General features: G+C 39.5%; 1 non-coding gene across 1 annotated transcript; it reads right to left on the reverse strand.

Moving 5' to 3' along the window:
- Positions 1-3711: 3711 nt before the first annotated feature.
- Positions 3712-3817, reverse strand: LOC132619159 (small nucleolar RNA R71). Its single transcript, XR_009574588.1, has one exon. It is a non-coding gene; the product is annotated as a small nucleolar RNA R71 (small nucleolar RNA).
- Between the last annotated feature and the right edge of the window lie 1462 nt (positions 3818-5279).

The following is a 5279-nucleotide window of genomic DNA, read 5'->3' on the forward strand; positions in this document are numbered from 1 at the left end:
GTACTTTCTGTCTCTATTCTAGTCTAGTCTGTCGCGTGCTGTGTGGCCTTTCATGGTCCCCAACCATTCCGTATACTCTAATTTCATTCAGACTATCCTAGCTTTTCATTCGTCTCTTGTGGCTGAATCTTTGGGATTTCTTACATATTTCCCGGGGGGTCACCCATCCTCCCACCTTAGCACGCTTAACCTCGAAACTTCGATGGAATTCAATGCCTTAATGTTGATAGATTGCATTCGTTTTCTCATATGGCCTTTATTACGTAATTTGAGACCAGTCAAGATCTTACAGGTTCCGAGGCATCTTCGTAATACGTCCTTCTTTGTACAATTACTATTTTACTCTTTTCACTTATATGTATGATTATTGCCTGTCTTGGGCTTCCAGATTACTGATGGTGGCGGACCTACCTTCGTCGCCATTGCATATAAGTACTCAGGTATCCGTATGTACAGATTTCCTCTACCATCCGTACCTACTAATCTACAGCAAAACTGATTGTTAACTTTCTCTGAATCATTCAACAGACCTGGTTCCTCTTATACCATTCTTTCCTTTCAAAATTTGTACCCAGCAAATATCAACAATGCCTCACAGAGCATACGACTATTTATCATATTCTAGCCATCCGGAACTGCCAATTTCAGGTAACAGATCAAATATATCAATTCTTACCGCAGTGGCTTTCCATATCATCACTTACCTCCTTCCGTCATATGTAAGGCTTAAATATGGAATTTCATTTTCCTATAACTTGGCTCTATCGCACGATCTATGACAGAAAGAAGGTCAACAATCCCTAGATACCCCGTAGCCTCCTGTTTATAAATGTGGCGCGCTTCACACCATAAACAGGACTCTACTGGACACGACTTTGCAGACAACCCCTAGGACAAACCTGCTCTGATACCACTTTGTCACAACCTAATTCCGCTAGGGTGTGATGGGCACCCGACCCCATATCTGAAGCCGAGCGAACCCACAGACCTTTGGGACACACATAATCTTAGTAGACTTTTTAAATCAGATAAAAATAAAATATATAATAAACTCTCAAAATATGCTTGTTCGATGCTTTCTGAATCAAACGGAATCTATAATCATACAAAATTTAACACATAATACAGAATGACATATCGGCGGATGAATCCGCATACACAACTGCATACTATACCCACGACTCTGTCTGTAAAGTCTCTACATCAATCCAGAAGAATCACACGTACGAACTCTGACTCGGCAGCACTCCAGGAGCAAATGGAGCTTGCCAACTATGCTAGGACATCCTCTATAATAACTCCACATCATCTGGGTGTACCTGCGCTGCATGAACGCAGCCCCCGAAGAAAAGGGGGTCAGTACGGAATATGTACTGAGTATGTAAAGCACAAGGTACAATAAACAGAATCATAATCTGAACAAGGGATACATAAAATGAGTGTAGTAACCGGAGTATCAAAAATGCTTACTCATAAAACATAGGTAATGCATGCCAGAACATATGCCATATCCGGCCCCATTATGGGACACGGTGAACAGAACGTGGTCGCCACCCCGTCACTGGTGCCACAACACAGCATAACTTCAGAGTAGGGAATATCTCCGTAACATATCATAACATATCAGATGGCCATATCATATCAAATATCAGAGTGTGCACATATCATATCATATCATCAAATGTCAGAATATATGTACAAGGCACAACATAACTCCAGAACCCATGTGCATGTTGATGTGGCGTGATTTTTACGCCACAATCGATACTTTTCGGCTATAAGTTTTGCTTGTTGTTAAGCAAGTCATTGTGATTTTACGTGTTTGTTAGTGTTTTTCAGGTGAAAGAACAGATTTGGCAAGATCACAGTTGAAGTGCAGATCATGGTCGTAAATTGAAGTTTACGGACCGTATTCTACAATACGGGCCGTATTCCATGGTCGTGTTTAAGGATAACAGAACCAGAAAGTCAAACTGAGAAGATGGTGGTTTACGAGCTAGGTTTACGGACCGTATTCCAGTTTACAGTCCGTATTCCATCACGTATTTAGCATTCAAGCGTTTGGCAGAAAGTCTGAGATTAGCGAAGTGAAAGACGACCACGAATTTTACGGACTGTAAACCAGTTTACAGTCCGTCTTTTGGAAGGTTGAGTTCCACACAGCTGAGAAGACGACGAGGGCGTAAACCATCTTTACGGTCCTTAAAGTGATTTATGGACCGTATTTCATCATGACGGGACTGAAGTGCAAAATCTGTAAGTTATGTAATTTCAAAACCTATAAATAGTCATTGTAGGGTTTTAATATTCATCATTCAATATATTTTTGTCTCTTGACTTAGAACATAAAATTCTCTCTAGTTTTTGAAGATTCAAACATCAATTCAAGTATTCTCAATTCCCTTTTCATTCCAAAGTAAGCACTTATGAATTCTTCAATTTCTTATTCCTTGTTCTTCGTCATGAGTAACTAAATTCCCTTACTAGGGTTGTGAACCTAATGATGGGTGTTTTGTGATTGGGTTGTGATTGATATACAAATAATGGATTATTAGGGTTTAGTTATTCTTCATTCTTCATTCATAATTAATGGTTGCAAACATTGATTAAAGCCATAAACCCTAAATTTATTTGGAAAAATAATTAGGGTTGGTAAGAATAATTAACAAGAACTGAAATCTTTAAACTTTGTTTAATAAATTCACTTAGGAATAAGAGGATTTTACTTGGCATGATTAATCGTTCTTCATTATCACTTTCTTATATTTGGGAAAATCATAGAAAGATATAATCATTATTTATTGGGAAATAGTAAAGATTCACATAGAGATTAAATGCATTCATATAATGATCTATTACAAGTATATCAAGATTAATACCCATGATCATACACTCTATCTAATGGGGACACAACCTTAGTTTCTTTTACCATAAGTATTCACCAAAGCAATAATTTAGCAACTAGTCATAGAAAAACCAACTTTTACACAACTTATCGGATTAAGCCATTAGACCTTGAACTTAGCATCTACGATTTTAGTACCCTTTTCACACCATATTCCCTGTGGGATTCGACTCCAACCTCGTTGGGTTACTATATTTGACAACGTCCGCGTTATGCCATTAATAGGTGTAATTTGAGCGTATCAAATTTTGACGCCGCTGCCGGGGAATACGATTTTGAAATTACTAAATAGTGTTTGCTTTGATTAAACTCTTTTGCTTATTCCATCTCACCTTGTTTGCTACTCTGGGTAAACCAGGTGATCATGAATCAAAATCAGCAGAATTAGCGTGCGGGTAATCAGGTGAATCGGTTGAATAATCAAACGGATGAATCTGATGATGAGAATATTTTTGCTGAACTGGTTCAAGAGGATGACTATGCATCTGCCATTGTTCAACCTCGAGTTGGAGCGGCTACTGTGAAAATTGACTCATCTCTTTATCAGCTGCTGAAACTTGAGGGGTACTTTCGGAACTCTACCGATAATGACCCTCAACGTCATTTGCAAAATTTTGTGGATGTGTGTGCTAATCACGTCCAGAACAATGTTCCACAAGATGCTATTCGGTTGAGGCTATTTAAGTATTCCTTAGCTGGAGAGGCTAGAACATGGTTCGAGAAGCTGCCCCGAAATTCAATTACTTCATGGGCAGAGATGGTTACTGTGTTTCCTAAAAAGTGGTATCCCCCTAGTAAGAAGGCTGAGATTCGAGACAAAATATATGAATTCAAGCAGCGACCGGGGGAACAACTATATGAAGCCTGGGAGAGGTTCAAAGAATATCTACAGAAGATCCCAAATCATGGTTTTCTGGAAAATATATTGATGGAGAAGTTCTACCGAGGGTTTGATCCAGTGACACAGTCAGTGGCCAACAATGCGGCTGATGGGTGTTTTATGAACAAGACCTTCCGACGAGTGACCATAATACTCAACAAGCTGACAACTCATAATCAGGCTTGGCACTCGAACAATGCTGATGTGGTACCATATGGTAGTGCTATGCTCCAGAATATAGTGAAGGAGAATCAGGATACCCAGCAAACATTGGCAGAACTTGCAACAAATATCTCCTTGCTGACGAAGAAGTTTGATGAGTCTCAAATCAAGAAGGTAAATGTTTGTGAGGAAGATGCAGTTTTGCCAAAAGGGATGTACCATGCTCCAGATGGTCAGTTCCTTGAAGGGCCACCTATGCAGGTTGAAGATGCTAACTATGTTAATAACTCTCAAGGGGGTTATTAGCGACAGAATTACCAAGGTGGCTATCAGAATCAGAATCAGAATCAATGGAGACCTCAGCAAGGTCAAGGTGCTTACAACAACTCTGGGAACTACAACAATAACTATGGTGGTGCGAACCAAGGGAGCTACAACAACAACAACAATTTTGGGAACAAGAGTTCCAATCCATATATACCACCAAAACGGCAAGCATCAGAGCAGGGTAGTTCGAAAGTTGAAGCAATGCTTGAGAAGATTCTGGCCAATCAATCAAAGTCTGAGAGGACTTTATCCGGGTTGACAGAAACAGTGGGCTCTCATACAGCGGCTATTCAGAAGCTTGAGTGTTATGTCCCGTGTTTTCGTATAATTGGAAATCGAGAAATAATTACGATTTATGTGTTACAAGGAAATAGTTTGATTTTTTTGTGAATATGACCATGTTAGTTATGGAATCATTAATGTCAAGACCTCGGGGAAGGCCGAGGGTAAATTTGGAATTTCGGAAACTAGTTTCGGGAATTACAAAACGGGACTTTAACCAATTGGGCCATGGAAAATTTGGAAGTGAAGTGAGGCCCAAGAATTGTGAGGGTGGCCGGCTTACCCATAGCCCAAACCCACCATTTTTGATGTCATGTGCATAGCACATGACTCTTAAAGGATATATATCATGAACACTTGGTAATTAGCAAGAAAATAGATCAAAAATCAAAGAACACAAAGAAAGAGAGGTTCGGCCGAGAATAGAAAGAGAAGAGAAAAAAATTTCCAAGCCTTGGTTGTGATCCAAAAATCTCAACTCTACATCGTTGTGAAGTACTCAAGGCCCTCTTCAACGGGGTATAATTAGTTTGGCGCAAGAACTACGTTTACAACAAGTCGGGTTTTCAAGAAAAGGTAAGAATTTTTCCCCTTTAATGTTATAGAATTGTTATGAATGTGTTAAGGATTGAGAATAGACGGGAATCCCGTAACTTTGATGTATATAGAAAGCCGTGTGTGTGTGTGTATATATGGTGTATTGGCCGTGAGTTATATGTAGTG

Source organism: Lycium barbarum, chromosome 1, assembly GCF_019175385.1.
Source record: "Lycium barbarum isolate Lr01 chromosome 1, ASM1917538v2, whole genome shotgun sequence".
NCBI lineage: Eukaryota > Viridiplantae > Streptophyta > Magnoliopsida > Solanales > Solanaceae > Lycium > Lycium barbarum.